The sequence below is a fragment of the Canis lupus genome, chromosome 6 (genome assembly GCF_003254725.2).
Source record: "Canis lupus dingo isolate Sandy chromosome 6, ASM325472v2, whole genome shotgun sequence".
NCBI classification, from domain to species: Eukaryota; Metazoa; Chordata; class Mammalia; order Carnivora; family Canidae; genus Canis; species Canis lupus.
In genome coordinates, this window is record NC_064248.1 from 75,064,581 (window position 1) to 75,081,045 (window position 16,465).

The window sequence follows — 16,465 nt, forward strand, 5'->3', positions numbered from 1 at the left end:
GAGCCAGTTCAGGATACCAATCCTTAAGGTTATGTTCTTCTGGAACCATGTCAATATCAACTTCTACAGTAGGTTCAATCAGAGAAAAAGAACTGGCCTAAGTGATACAGAAGAAGGACTTTATTATGAGATTAGGCCTTTCAGTACCCTGGGGGCTGGTAGTGCCGCACGTTGTATTTGAAAGGAGAAAACAAAATTTTACTACTCAAAGAGTAAATTCAGGTTAAACTCAGCCAATTTAGAACTTCTCATTTTCTGCTTCTCTCAAAGAAATGGCATATAAGTTCCCAAAGAAGGGTCATCCAAAGAAGCCAGGAGGTGGAGTTGCGGGGAGGGGGATTGCGCTCTTTGGTAACACATATACCAAAATTGGAACCATACAGAGAAGATTAGCATGGCTCCTGCAGAAGAACGACATTGCAAATTCATGAAGTGTTCTATATTTTTGCCTGTGATTTGCCCTGGGTCTGTTTTCCAATAAAAGAGGGAAGAAGAAGGAGAAGAAGGAGAAGAAGAAGAAGAAGAAGAAGAAGAAGAAGAAAGAAGAAGAAGAAGAAGAAGAAGAAGAAGAAGAAGAAGAAGAAGAAGAAGAAGAAGAAGAAGAAGAAGAAGAAGGAGGAGGAGGAGGGAGGAGGGGGAGAAGGAGGAGGAGGAGGAGGAGGTGGAGGAGGAGTGGGAGGTGGGAGGTGGGAGGAAGCCTTGTCCCCCTAGTCTCTGGGGCCTACGCTCTGCTGCCATCTAGTGAGATTCCACCCGCCCGCAAGGCTCTGTGTCCTCCACCCACCTTGGCATTCCTCGGGGCAGCCAGGTTCCCACCTGGTCCTTGGTCTGAGGGTCCACGCCTCTTTCCTCTGGGGTGTCCCTCATCAGGAATAGAAAACTTTCTCAGGTCTTCCAAGCTTCAGGCTCTCTCTCCCCCCCCCCCCCCACCATTTTCTCTCAACAGCTGTGTCTCCTTAAGGATATGGGGGAAACCAGCACCTCACCCCAGCCCAGCGCCACCGACTTCCATGGAACCTTCTGACCTCTCACTGTACTTTGGGGCCCTCCTGCCACAGAGGCACGGGGACCCCATGACACAGCGAGGTGGCCTTCCCGTGCGGTTTCAGATGGGAAATGAGGAAACAGGTGCTCCTACTTCCCGGGGGGCCGCCCTCTCCCCTCACTGAGCCCTTGCAGGCTCTCCTCGCCCTTTGCCGGCCAGCGCCAGCCTTACCTCCTCCACTCTTCTCCCAGTTCGGGCCCACGGAAGGTTCCTCCTTCCTGTTTTGCTTGACTTTATTTTTGTTTGCTGGTGCCGGATTTATGTGTTACGACTTTACTAAAATAGTCTAAATATTCCGTGCACACTCAAAATGCTGCATTTTGTCCAAACGTGTATAACCAAGAGAAAGCTGAGCTGCCTGTCTGCTGGTGAGGGCCTTGGGGCCCTGCAGGCGCCCAGCCTCCACCTGCGGCCTCCACCTGCGGCCTCCACCTACAGCCTCCACCTGCAGCAGGGATGTCGACGTCCTGCTCAGCAGCAAGAAACAGGCTGGACCAGATCCAGAGCATGGAAAACAAAATAAAACAGGGCAGTTGAGAAATGCAAGTGTTCCTGATAAAATAAGAATGGAAATTAATGGTACAAAGTTGGAAATTTATGCTTCCTACTCGAAGCTTCTCAACAGTCAGAGAAATCAAAAAACTAATAAACCCTATCTCTTCTGGTTGGAGCCCACTTAATTTGCAACTGCAAAATCCAGTCTGTAGCTTATGAAAGCAATTCTTCTCCTTCAACAGCTATTGACGAGAAGATGCAGATTTTCAGCACAGGCCCCTCACAGTGATGAATGGATATCATTTCCTTTTGGACTAAGTTCCTGGAACTTTGGTCACAAGTAACAGCTTCAGAAACCTTGGAGATAAGCAATAGCCCAAGTGAAAGTACCTACGAACAAGATTTAAATACATATGTGACCTCTCGAAGCAGCACAGAAAAGCCCCTGTGCCCACTTCCCCCCACCCACCCCATTCTCTGAAAAAATAGAAGTGTGCAATGTAAAAATGTAAGGAAAACATGAATTTGCTCAATTTGGCTTTCCTGAGATAGTGTAAATATTACATTTGAAACTGTTTTAACAGGAAGCAGATTTTAGTTGCTGGAAACAAAACGTGAAATGTTTCTAAAGAAATGAGGAATAAATTCTTCTGCTGGTGTGTAACGGAAGATCCTAAGAGCCTGTGAACTGCACCACCATGTTATCTTCCCTATTTGTCTGGTGACCATTCTTTTTTTTTTTTTTTAAGATTTTATTTATTTATTCATGAGATACACACACACAGAGAGAGAGAGAGAGGCAGAGACACAGGCAGAGGGAGAAGCAGGCTCCATGTGGGGAGCCCGACGTGGGACTGGATCCCGGGTTTCCAGGATAGTGCCCCGGGCCAAAGGTGGCTCTAAACCGCTGGGCCACCCGGGCTGCCCTTTGGTGACCTTTCCAACAGGACCGTCTCCCCATCGCCACACCCTGCTCCCCCACCCGGCCCAACCTCAACATGCCTTCTGTTGGGTCCTCCTTCGGCTCAGGGCTTGGGAAGACCAGCAAGATGCTGGGGAAGTGTGCTGCACCAACTTTATTCTTATTTTGTTGTGTTTGTTTGTTTAAGATTTATTTATTTATTTATTTATTTATTTATTTATTTATTTAAGAGAGAGAGCGTGAGAGTGCACGAGTGGGGTTGGGGCAGACGGAGAGGGAGCATCCCCCGCAGACTCCCCACTGAGTGCAGAGCTCTACACGGGGCTGGAGCCCCTAACCCATGAGACCATGACCTGAGCCAAAACCAAGAATCCAACACTTAACCTGCTGAGCCATCCAGGTGCCCCTGTTCTTATTTCTGGTAACATCGGAATAACAAGCAAAATTTCTAATTTTTGCCTTCAAAGCAAACATTTCTGCCTTATCTGAGTCTGATTTTTATTTGTAAGGTTTTGTGAGAACTTGATCGGTAAAGTCGTCATTTAGTTCAACAGGAAATGTAATATCCTGCAGGCTTGTTCAACCTTGATTCCTCGTATTTCTGTACTAATTCACTTACCTATCTAGAGATTGGAGAGTATCTCTAGAGCAGGAAAACCGGAACTTTGAAACTCAGTTGGGATCTAGGTTTCCTACTGTGGCTGCCTTTTCTTCTGGTCGAGCTCATTTTTTTTATTTTTTTTAGGATTAGTCTGTTTGGGTTGCTATCACAAAATACCATAGATTAGGCGGATTATATACAACAAATATTTATTTCCTACAGTTCTAGAAGCTTCAAAGTGCAAGATCCGGGAGCCAACACACTTGGATTCTGGTGGGAGCCCTCTTCGGGATCGCAGAGGCCGATGGCTCACTATGTCCCCCGGGGTGAATGAGCGAGCAAGCCCTCTGGAGTTTCTTTAATAAGAGCGTGAATCTGCCTTGATGATTCCCATCGTGATCTGATCAAAGGCTCCAGCCCCCAATACCAGCAATTTAGGGGTCAAGATTTTAACATGTAAAAGTTGAGAGGACTCACACACTCCGGCCACAGCGAGACCCGGGCCGGTTCATTCGCTGGGCCTTTCGGCCTCTGCTCCTGGACGGTCGGCACAACCACGGGGCGTGGTTTCCCTTGCCAAGCACAGGTTGGGTTTAGGCTGCGTACTTTGTTTCCAGGTAGAAACTCTTCGTGGATATCAGTTTCCAGACGAGCACATTTCGCGGGAAGGTGTTGCAGCGCTCGGGGTCTTCTCACTGCTGAGGGAAAGGCCCGCTGGAAGGAATGCAAGAGACTGTGTCAAGTGGTTCTGGAAAACATACCAAACCTGGAAGACTCTGCGTTACTGCACACGTTAGGTTTTCTTTATTGTCTTGCAGGTTCAGCAGCTTCTCAGAAATCTGAAGGAATGTCGTCCGCTGTCAGGATCCGGGCGTTTAGGCCCCAGGCCTCCTGTGACAGGCAGCCCAGCGGCTGTGCTCACGCTGCCCTTGTGCCAGGGGGAGATTTTAAACCTCTCCTTGCCACGTTGATCCGGCTCAGTAGTCTCCCAAATCATAATTTAGACCCATGAGAGGTGCTTTCTCACTTAAAAGCCACGATAATGATATAAATGTGTTGGCGTCTAACCTGTGTTCTATACTCTGGGGCAAAGGAATTCTCGAAGGCCCCGGGCCTAGGAACACCAAGGGAAGGACCATGGCATAGAAAGCAGTGGGTGTGGGCGAGAGGGGCATACGGGGTCACGCTGACCATATCACTCTGCCACAGGATCTGTGGTCCAGGCTGTCCGTCTGTCCACAAGGAAGCCCATGTTCTGACGCCACCTGTCAAGAATTCCAGGCTCATTCCCTGTCCTGCCTAATCCTTCCCCTCACGCACGTGTGCCCCTTGCCCCTACAGTACATCGTCTGTGCCTCCTCATGCTCCATGACCAGGAGGTTTGGTTTTTTTCTTCTCCACTAGAACCTTTCGGTGTAACACCCCCTCCATCTGACAGCACGTGCAGTAAGCACCCAGCTCACATCAAAGAAGGAGGAAAACAAGTGATGAACACTGCTCATCGCCTACAGGGTTGATTTTAATCGTTGAGCGCTTACCTTACCTTGTCTCTTGACAAACAGATGACTGTTCACTCCCCGCTCTGCCCCCTTCAGGCCCCACTTCCATTATGGCCACTCGACTGTGAGGTCTTTGAGGACAAGAAAAACATCATTAGCTTGTGTCCCCTGAAGCACATATCCCACTGCCTGGAACAAAATTAGTATTTTAACTGAATGCACAATATTTTCTCAGGTTGGCTTTTGCACCTTGTGTATCACTAAGTGGGCACTATTCTATCCTCCGTCACAGGCTTTAAAATGCATTTATAATCTTCTCACTTTATCTCATAAGATTTACTGCAAATGGAAGTCACTGTGAGTGATTCAACACTTATCATCAAGCTATTATGAAGATTTCAAAATGCTTTAAAATTGATTCAGCAGTTAAATATTTCTCCATTGCTCCTTAGAGAGGCCCTAGAAATCCTCCTCTTCTCCTTCTCTCGGTAACTTTATTTTATTTTGGTTTCTCAACATTTTTGTAGGACATTAAAACAAACCACTGAGACAAATCTATGAGGCAGTTTAAATGAATTGGAATTTGTAAGAACTTTCCTTTTTAATCTGAGTCCTCTAGGGAGTAGTAAAGGCAACATTTTGCTCTTGCAATTAAATTCATTCTGTCTTTTTCTTTAGAAGAAATAGAGGTTCCAGTATCAGGGCTCATTATTTCATCTTCCATAAGAGTTTAAACACATCTAACAAGGTAACCGGCTTTAGGAGGGACGAGATACGAGGAAGTAGGAAATCCATGACATAAAGTATGATTTAAGGACAGAAATCTGATAGTAACACCCTTGTGGGAAAACTATTGGACTTCAGTCAGTGATGGGGTCCAGTGTTAGTTATATTAAAGACATAATTCTTGTACAAAGGCCAAAAACTATTGTGGTTTTGTTTTGTTTTGTTTTTTGTCCTCTCTGCCAATCTAGTCAATTTCCTCGCCTGGTATTTGTGTTCATTGTCAAATTATACCATGTTGTGGGTAGGCTTCCAGAACCTTCCCACTACCAACAGTGGTAATAAGATATTTGACTTGCAAGTACCCCCAAGAAATCAAATAACTTTAATTGGATACTAACAACTTTAGATTCTTAATATAAAACAGCATTTCAATGCTCTATGCAAAGAGCTAGATCATAAATTCAATGTAGACACTTTCTTTTCTAAAGTAAAAAAAAGAAAAGTTCAAAAGGAAAAAAAAATTACCTTTCACTTACCATATCCTAGGGTGGGGGGATAGGTTACATGAGTGATGGGGATTAAGGAGCACACTTGTGATGGGCACCCGGTGTTGTATGGAAGTGTTGAATTGCCATAATGCACACCTGAAACTAATATTACACTGTATGTTAGCTACCTGGAATTAAAATAAAAACTTTAAAAAAATAAGTTTAAGGGGCACCTGGGTGGCTCAGTGGTTGAGCATCGGCCTTTGGCTCAGGCCATGACCCCCAGGGTCCTGGGATCAAGTCCCACATCGGGCTTCCTGCATGGAGCCTGCTTCTCCCTCTGCCTGTGTCTCTGCCTCTCAATGTGTGTCTCTCATGAATAAATAAATAAAATCTTTTAAAAAACTAAAAATTAAAAATGAGTTTACAAACATTTAAACAATTACCATTTCCTAAAGAAGAAAATTATCACTCTATAATAAACATGAAAGCTCTCTCTTCTTCTATGAGTAAGTCACATCTCATAATAGGAATTTGATATTCAAACAATGAGAGAAATCAGATTGTCAAATTTTTTGAAGAAGTAACAAAACAACCGCTTTGTTTTATTTATCAAAAAATCATATATTAGGGGAAACTGGGTGGCTTAGTTGGTTAAGCATCTGCCTTCGGCTCACATCATGATCCCAGGGTCCTGGGATCCAGCCCCACGTGGGACTCTCTGCTCACTGGGGAGTCCGCTTCTCCCTCTGGCCCCACCTCTCCCACCCATGGTCTCTCTATCTGAAATAAATAAGTAAAATCTTTTTAAAAAACCATATATTAAACTTTGCTTTGGAATGATTTCTCAAGTTAAGCAAACACAAAACTTAGAACACAAACACAGAGGAACTTTGATGAAAGGATTCCAGCAAAAGCAGAAAGACATTGGTACCTTTCCTTAACTACAAGGAAAAGGAAGTTGCAAGGTTTGGGGCCAAATGTTTGTGGCATCCAATGTTTGAAGCTAGTGTCAACTGTTTCTTTGTGCACCCGAGTCAACCATTTACCTCATTCCCAGAGAATCGAGTGAATCACAGCAACACAGACATCTCAGCAACATCCTACTAGGAGATAAAAGGAATAAAAGAAAGCAAATATTAAACTTATATCATTATTTTCAAAGGAAAAATGTTTAAAGCAGCTTCTCCAGTTGGTTTTCTGTTTTATTGTTGTTTGGTTTGGGTTTCAGGAGTGGAATATGCAACCTCATGTTCGGGATCTAGTTTTCTTCAAAGGCACAGCAATGTGTGTTGTCTTCCAAATTTGCAGAGTCCTGATGGAAACATTAAGAATCTTAGGGAATATTAACTGCTTTGTATCCCCTTCAATTTTTGTTATTTCGGGCAGCCCAGGTGGCCCAGGGGTTTAGCGCCACCTTCGGCCCAGGGCGTGACTCCTGGGGTCTTGGGATCGAGTCCCATGTCAGGCTCCCTACATGGGGCCTGCTTCTCCTTCTGCCTGTGTCTCTGCCTCTCTCTGTGTGTCTCTCATGAATAAATAAATAAAATCTTAAAAATAATTTTTTTTGTTATTTCTATTTTGGTTAATCAGAAAAAAAAAAGAACTAACATGAAATTAGAGATAATTAGTCACAGATCATAAAATGAACGTTCCCTAAAGTGGGTCATTAATTTTTATATCAGTTACTTAAAAGGTGGCACTGAAATTAATGTCCAGCATGCAAGAGGACTCGGGATCAAGCCTGAAACAGCAACGTAGGACCCGAGAGCTCAGACGAAGGTTGCACATTCAAAATGAGTGAGAGTAAGCAACGAATGGCACATGCATGCTTCTCTTGAATTTCTGTATTATTCTAGTCATCTGTATTCCCCACATTTGTCATTAAAGCTCCTGGACATAAGAACCTGAAAAATATAATTAAACTTTTTATATACATTCAATTAATATGCATTTCATAATTTTGAAATTTTGTGACCAAATAAAGACACTTATCTTGCAACAATTGTTTGGTCTACCCTTTTCTTTCTTTAAGAGCACAATACCAGTTTGCTTTAAAAAAAAAAAAAGCAGCATCACTAATGAAAACACCAAAAAAGAAATATTTTTGGAGAATGGCATAACAGAATAGAAATTCTCTAAAGACAGAGTCTCAATTTATCATTTTCTTCCTCTTATCCACTGGAAAAGATCCTCAATCTCCCAAGAATCAGTTTTTGTTTATCAGGCATATAAACAAAAGAATCCACAATTTATAATGTAAGAATGATAATAAATTAGAATGCCATCATGTATATTCCCTGTGGCATTTTTTATCTAGCAGCTGTCTCCTCTGTCTCTGCTAATTCTCAAAAACAAAACTAAATCTAGATAGTCCTCTTATAAATTGTCATATATTTCTGGGAACATTGGAAAATCTTCAGCTACGCTGCAATTGTGTCACACTATATATAGTAAGAAAATTATTATATTTTTGTCAACTTCCTGGTAGCTGTTGGAATTAAGTCAGGTTTTTATGAAAAATCACCAGAAAACCTTTTCTAATTATAGCATTGCCATTTGAGTAACTGATCATAGATTCTAATCTGTTCTAGTATTCTATTAATGTTTTAAATTACTAATACCATGTTATTGAACATCAATAGAGCATATTGTAGTGCTTAGGAAAATGCCTGACACAAAGTAGATTATTCAATATTTTTTTTTTTTAATAAATGAGGGAAAAGGGGCTCCTGGGTGGTGCAGTTGATTGAGCATCCAGCTCTTCGTTTCAGCTCAGATCGTAATCTCAGGGTCATGGGATCGACCCCGAGTCGGGCTCCACGCTCAGTGTGCATTCCACTTAAGACTCTCTCTCCTTCTCCCTCTGCCCCTTCCCCCGTGCATGCTTACAAAGTAGGACAGACAAGTACGGTAATAGTTATAAGACAACAGAAAACACAAGAGTCAGAAGATAAGGGAATATACAAGGGTTAACCAGAGAGCTCAGCAAAGGTGTCATGGAAAAGGTAGCATTTGAAACAAATAATGAAAAGAGGTAACAAGCCTTTGCCATATGACATTAGAGAAATAGGATATCCCAAGCAAAGACAACACAGTGTACTTTTTGGGTTTCTTCAAGGAGCTATGACTAACCCACTTTTACTGGAACAAATGGTCAATGTAGAAATAAAGCACAAGAGTAGCCTGAAAGTTGATGTTCAGCTTGGGGCTGGGGGGTCCACGCTTATTGTAGTAGGTAAAGGCTTAAGGTTTGTATCAGTCAGGATCTGAAGCAGACAGCACATTCCAATGGTATCAATGAGCGGAGTGGGGTGAAGAGAATATTTACAAAGGGTGTGGGCTGAGTAAGGGGCGACAAGGGGTAGGAATAACATCCTGCCACAGCAGCAGAGTCAGCACCACTGGTCCCAAAAGGCCAAGTGGAAGGAAATGTTACTGGAACCTGAAGAGAGAAGCTGTAAGAAAATGCCTCCTGACATGAAGCAAGGCCTTCCGTGGAGGTGGGCAGGCAACCTGAGTGAGCAAGGAGAGAGCCTAACTTCCTTCCCTCCAGGCTGCTGCAAGTGCCCCCTACTAGCTAAATCCAAATGCAAGCCAGAGGCAAGGAAGCCCATTGATGTGGTCCAAATAGGTCTTCCTCCCAGGGCATCCAGCAGGACAGAGAAGGGAATGGATGTGGAGAGGCAGGAGGCAGATACCTAGCACAAAGTTTGGGGGGCATAACTCTTCTTGGGAAAATTAATCCAACAGTGTGGTGTCAATCCAATAGAATCAAGATGTGCACCTTAAGAAACTTCTCTGTTGGAGAAGACTAATAAAATGAGAGATTGGGCCTCAATGACAGTGGAAAAAGAAGTGAAAATTTGTCTATGAGAAAAATTATGGTGATACATTTTGAGGCTTCCAAAGGGTTGAATGGGGGAAAGGAAAATAAGAAACCCAGGTTTTTAAATATCAGTTCCTGGGAGAATAGGCCATTTTAGAAATGAAAATTAAGTGCTGAATTTTAGAGTAAAATAGGTAGAGCTGCTGAGTCCTTCTCATGGGAATGGAGTAAATGGGAGAATGTGTGCTAAGAGCAGCACCTTAGAAGTCAGGCACAACCCAAAGCACAAGAAAATGAATCCAGATCAATTTGGGGTCTAATATTACCCATATACCCTTCCTTAAAAAAACAAACAAAATAAAACTACTTTTAAGAAATCATGCTGCCAATCTTTTCCCAAAAAATATTATCCAAAAAAAAACACATAAATAGGCAAGTCTTAGGGAAGGACAAGTGGGAAATATCTAACATAGAATGAAAAAAAAAAAAAGCAAACAACTGTAGTAATTGTGGCTATAAAACAAACTGCACAGTCATAACACTCAGAAGGCTGCATAAAATAAAATCAGTAATTTGGCAATAAAACAAATAAAATTCCAAGAAAATACCAAAACAAAGAGTAGGAGGGGGAAGAGGGAAGAAGCATCACTGTCAGCAAGGTAGTGTCATAGGGCCAAACCCATAGGTGGAGAGAAAAGAATGTGTCTGGAAGAGGTATCTGTGCATGGAGGAATTGGAACATAATCAAAATGTCTTTAAAATTGGGGATGGGAAGGGGTGCCCGGGTGGTCAGTCAGTTAGGCGTCTGCCTTTGGGCCCAGGTCATGATCCCAGGGTCCTGGGATGGAGCCTTGTGTCAAGTTCCCTGTCCAGTGGGGAGTCTGCTTCTCTCTCTGCCCCTCCTCCTGCTCTCTCTCTCTCTCTCTCTCAAGTAAATAAAATAATTTTAAGATGTTTAAAATAATAATAATTAATTAAATAAATAAAATTAGAGGAGGGGAAATATGGACAGTCAATAAGTTGCTTGGAAACAGCTAATCTTTTGTAAAACGATTACCATGGGATGTGTTATCATGTATCGTTACATACCCGGCAAGTAGCAGAAATTCAAACTAACAGTTGCTTAAATAAAGTGTGGGTGGGGGGAGGTGTTACATGGTGGGTCGACAAGCACTCTGGGGACGGGCATTTCGGGAATGACAATGGCTTAACAATGTCACCAAGAGCCAGGTTGTTTCTCTTTCCACTCCCCCATCGTTATTCTGCTGGCTTTTGCTTTCACCCTTAGCCCCTCAAGACATAGCCAGATGTGCCCGCTGTACCTTATGACCTCAGGCCTGTATTCCAGGCAACAGAAAGGGGAGAGGCAAAGGGCGAAATGGCCGTAACAGTCCACACGTGCACCCAAATCTCCCCAGTGGTGGCATCTATAACTGGATTATTTTTTCATTGGTGTTTTTGTAGTTTTTGTTTTTGTTTTCTGCTTACTCTGAATTTTTCCAATGATCGTGCGCTGAATTTTGCCAGAAATATTTTATGACCTTATTTCCATTTTGCAGAAAGATTAATTGATCAAGAAAATCATAAATCTCTTCCTAAATCAGTAAGCCTCCATTGCTCTATGATTCTCAGCATTTTGAATGATCTTAAATTTTATTTTTAGCACGGACCACGTACCAGAATCCTTCTTGTGGAAAATGAGCTGCAGTGAAAACTTACTTTTATGTATCAAACCCCTGGGAGCACAAAAATTATGGGTTGTCTTAGCAAAAATGCTGAGCCTCTAAGAACTTTAGTTAATGCATCCAGAGAGGTTCTGTATTTCCAAGTATCTAATTGCAACTGTTAAAAATCTTTCCCAGCATGATCTTCCCAGAAGGGGAAGATGTGAGAACAAGAAGAGAAAAATCAACCTACAATGAACTTTTCAATACTCACCTCTATTTTCAGATTTTGCTTAAACAGTCTAGAACGTGCCCGTTTTTACCATCCAGGTGAATGTGATTTTTAAGCACCTAATAAAATCATAGAGTACCAAAAAGATTGCTAGATTTTGGAAAGCAAAGAAACGGCTGTGCTTGAGTTAGAAGTAAGCCCTCACTGTTCCCCAAACTAGAATGGTTCCTGTGATTAACGTCCGTGATATACTGAGGATTCTAATCAGATTAACGATCTCATAATGCGTGGGTTAGTCATACTAACAGTGGTGGCAGAAAAGCAGTTAAAGTCTGAAAGAAGAAAATGGTATTTAATTTAGGGTGACAGATTTTCCTTCCTTCCTGGTCTGCAAATAACGCAAGAAAGCCACTTGCTGGGTGCTGCTCCCCAGCGAGTCAATAGCCTTATTAACTACCCGGACTCCCCCCAGCAATTCCGGGGTGGGGGGCAGAGGGGGGTCCCCCCAGGCTGCTCAGCCCCCAGCATGCACTCCGCCCTCCCACGTCAAGAGGAAGAGGGTGGACCCTGGCTGTGTGTGTCCCCTTCATTCTCTTCTCCACCAGTGGGATTGTGTCTGACTCACAAAAAAGAGCAGCTTCCACGTCAGCCAAAGCTTGCAACGGTAGCTCCCTAACGTCGGTGTGAATCCGTGCTCTCCACTGAGCAGAATCACCATCTTTAACAAGTCACTTGACATGTTTGGTTCTCGGTTTCCTCACCAGTGACGTAGGTGCCATCGTGAAGATGACGAAAGAGCGGGCCTCAGCAGGGCCTTGCACACAATGACCATTTAATATGTTTTCGCTGTAGTATATATTATTTTATGTTATGTTACATGATATTGTTAAAGCCCCACCCATTTTTCGAGACTTCTACGTTCCTGTCCAGCTTTCTCGAGGAAGCCGTCACCTCCACAGGGTAGTCTAAGCAATCTGCCCATTTTTGTAAGACGTATTGTCCGTCCTGTCTTATAAGTCACCCCCCAGGTGTCTCATAACCTCTCGGGAAATCTTGATCCTAAAGGGTCTGGTGTCCTAATCCTGACCAAAGTAGGAGAAATACTGTGGTCCAACAGCCTGTGTGTTCTGGAATAATTCTGAGCCCTAGACTTCATGCAAATGAATGAGCTCCACCCAACTTGCTTGTCCACTAAGCTGATTTTCTTTTTTCCAGTTCGAATTTCCTTGCCTATAAACCCAGGTGTCCAGAGCCTCACATCTTTCCCTGAACCCACTGTCCTGAGTTTGTATCTCTCGCTATCTCCTGCCTACAATCATCTCCCCCAAAAGGGAGGAGACTATCTTTCCTGCTTCCTGCTTCCACCTCCCAATCACAGGTAAGGACTATGCTAAAACTATACTGACCACCTAAGATCAGAGCATATGTGCCAGCAATGCCTACTCAGGTTTCCTTTGGCTTCTAAACAGCCTTTGTCATAGCCCTTCCTCGCTGTGACCTCAGCAACATGACCTTGAGGAAGGCCCATCTCATGGGCCCACAAGCCCGACAGGCCAGAGCAATTGAGACTGTCCAGACCCTCAAGGAGAAGTAACCAAGTTTATACTTTGTCGCAATGAGAAGCCCCTGAGGGTTTTAAAAAGGGAAGTGACACGATGATAAAATTTGCCTTTTAGGAAAATCGGTCTGAGTGCCGTGTGAAGACATCTGGATAATATCTTTTTATTGTAAACATCAAGCCAGTTATGAAAGGAAGGAAAAACCTGAAGGACGAGAGGCCCAAAGAGGCTGAGAGTAAAAGGTCCAATGTTGGAAAGTGACGCACAGGCGGAAGGAAGCGGAAGGAAAATGCAAAGAGGGTCAATCGATAGAATTTCATGATTACTTGAGTACATCATGGGGTAAGAGAAATGAGAAAAATACGTTGCTTACGGTCAACTATCACATGAAAGCTTCCGGCCTCACCACCTTGGGACAAGCATGATCTCAAATGTTTTCATACATGGGTCAGCGCCCGGTAAATACGTGTTCAGCTTAGGGACAGAGAATCCCTAAGTCCGCCTATGTTCTCGGCAGCCAGCCTGTCTCCAAGGAATTCTCTTATCAAAACCTGGAACTTAAGCTGCAAGGCAACTGTAGCCAGTTTTTCCAGGTTTGCATGGAAAATAATGCTGACAAAAATTGCAGAAACGCCTGGAAACTAGAATATCAGTTCACTCATTGTTGGAGAGGCTATGAGCTGACCCGATCCTCCTCGGTGTTATTAATAATCATTAGACTTAATTTGGACAGGAGCTCATTAAGCTCATTAAGCTTATCCAATGTAAACCAAACTTAAATCATCGCATTTAAGATACACCAGCGGTTCTCAAACTTCCGTGGGTATCGACAACCACCTGGAGGGTTTTGTTTTCCTTTCTGATTAAAAAAGTCAGCGTTTCTGATTTAGTTGATTTAGAGGAGAGTCCGAGAAGTCACTGGGAGAACCACTGCCTTAGGACAGGGCTTCCAAAAGCTCAATTATAAAAACCAGCTACAGTAACATTAAAAATAAAGAGGCCCGGGTCCCCTGTGGTCGCCTCTGAATCAGAGGTCAGGGGGCGCGAGCAGGTATCCGTCTTTTAGAGAGTGACTCTTGTAAGCAGCCAAGCTTGCACGACGCTACCCTAATGCAGCCCATGACTTGGGTCCTGTTATTATTCTTTTTTTGCAAAAGGGAAAACCGAGACTTGGCGAGCTCTAGTCCCTGCAACGTCCGAGCCCTTCGCCCTTCCACTGGGCCTCCACCGGGCTCCGGGCTCCCGCACTGAAGGTGCCTCGTGTGGAGGTACCAGGGGCCCTGGCACCCAAGGGCCCTCATCCCGCCTACGCCAGGGTCTCTGCAGCCTGGCCCCAAGCACACGCAAGGGTCAGTGAGAGCCAGGCCCCGTAAAACAGTGCCATGCCCAGGTCAGATTTCAAACACAGGGCAGCTGACAGCAAACAGACCAAAAAAAAAAAAAAAAAAAAAAAGAAGTCAGTTCAAACAACCAGTGAAATGCAGGGAAGCAGCATCAAGTCATCATTTAAATGAATTGACTAAAAAATGAAATCAAAACTCTCAACCCACTAAGTCTTAGGAAGCAGAGGAAAAACAGAGATCGGCTTGGGTGCCAGAAAATGCATTTTACCGAGTATTTTATAACTGGCTCGACATTTATAATAAAAAGATATTACCCAGATGTGAAAAGCCTTAAAAGTGCCTTACAAAGTGTTTTACTACATATTTCAGGATTCTCAGAAAATGAAATCCCGCTGTTTGCAGCAACGGCATCACATACACAAACTGTCCTTGCAGCTTCTTCCTCTGAAATGCTCCATGACTAGATTGAAGGATTCTTAAAATACATAGTATTAAAAAATAAAATAAAATAAAATAAAATAAAGTACATAGTATTTTGTATTCTTTGTAAACTTACGTGAATAGTGGCTAACCCTGATGGAGTGCTCTGTGTCTCTTTACACGTGTAGTCCTCACACCAAATATTTAAGGTAAATATTCTTATTTTCCTCACTTACACATAAGGAAACTGAGGCCCAGATAAGGACGGAGCTTCGCCGGCAGGTGGTGGAGCCAGGCGGTAGACCAGGCCGCCGGGCCGGGTGTCACACGCGCAGCCCGAGTGGGACGCTGTGCCCTGGGCATGGACTGAAGAACAGGTGCCCTGGGTTCACTTACCTTCTGCATCTGTGTGTCCGGGAATCGATATTTGCGGTAACAGAAGCATATTATGTGGATGAAACAGGGAGAATAAAGAAGGAATCATAAAGGAGGAATTCTCCAAAAGCGAAGGTGCCTAATTCAGTGATGCCCAGGCAAGGGAGGAACAGGGGTCCTCACACTTGCAGGGGTCGGAGCACCGGCCGCCGGTTGTTTTTCAAAGAGCAACTCTACAGGGACGAACAAGCTCGGCCAGATGACTCGAAAACTTTCCTGCTGCCAACTTGGCACTGAGCCTTCCGGGAGGATTGGGCCCGAGGATGAGCTGGGCCTTCTGGACACCAGTCCTGGCGCTCAGGCTGTACGGCTGGGCCCACAGGGTGGCTGTGGCTGACCCACGGCCCCCCAGAGTGGCAGTGGACTTCTGTCCTGTTGGGTTCTTTTCAAAGATTTTATTTATTTATTCATGAGAGACCCAGAGAGAGAGAGAGAGAGGCAGAGACACAGGCCGAGGGAGGAGCAGACTCCCGACATGGGGCTCAATCCCGGGCCCCCGGGGGTCACGGCCTGGGCCCAAGGCAGCTGCTCCCGGGCTGGGCCACCCGGGGTCCCAGTGAACGTGGACAGACTCAGAAGACCTGCGAAGCCTAAGCCACAAGCAGGCCCCTGTGCTCTGTCCCCCCATCCCCCTCGCCTGCCTGAGGGACCCTGACATGGTGACCGTCTCCTACACAAGGACACACCCACAGCGAGTGTCCGTGGAGGGCAGAGTCAGGCACCACGTCCCCAGGCCATGGCCGGTGTCAGATGCCACACTTGGGCGCCCACGTGGGACGAGAGCCCCTGGCTCGGGGGTTCCCTTCCCAGCTTGCTTCTCTGGATCCAGTCTGATTGGGGGCAAGGCCATGACACTAACCTTATAAATGCTGGGTGTTCCCTCACACTAGAACCCCCCGCCTTCAGTTAACAAAGAGACGAACCCACACAGGTTCTCCCATCCCAAAAACGCTTAAAGTCATCCATTCTGCCTACCGTGGCTTTTTATTTTCCAAAATATTTCTTATTTTTATCAAAGTAACACATGAATAGAGTTCAAAAACCAAGTTAAGATCCAAACACTCACAAAGAAAAGCAATTATTTTCTGTTACCCCTCCCCACGTATCCATTTTACTTTCTAAACGAAAACACTTCCTTTTTTTCCTTAATTTTTTCTTATATTAAGTGGGCTCCACACCCAACGTGGGGCTTGAACTCACAGCCCTG

The 16,465-nt window shown here is 44.4% G+C and overlaps 1 long non-coding RNA gene and 1 other non-coding gene across 2 annotated transcripts; one reads left to right on the forward strand and one right to left on the reverse strand.

The window, feature by feature from the left end:
- The first annotated feature begins 341 nt into the window (after window positions 1–341).
- Window positions 342–447, forward strand: LOC112641139 (U6 spliceosomal RNA). Its single transcript, XR_003124526.1, has one exon. It is a non-coding gene; the product is annotated as a U6 spliceosomal RNA (small nuclear RNA).
- Window positions 448–3,255: 2,808 nt separating this feature from the next.
- On the reverse strand, window positions 3,256–15,430 carry LOC112679135 (uncharacterized). Its single transcript, XR_003148144.2, has 5 exons — window positions 15,220–15,430; window positions 6,826–6,882; window positions 5,825–5,938; window positions 4,602–4,693; window positions 3,256–3,777 (listed from the first exon to the last, which is right to left on the reverse strand). It is a non-coding gene; the product is annotated as an uncharacterized LOC112679135 (long non-coding RNA).
- Window positions 15,431–16,465: the final 1,035 nt, after the last annotated feature.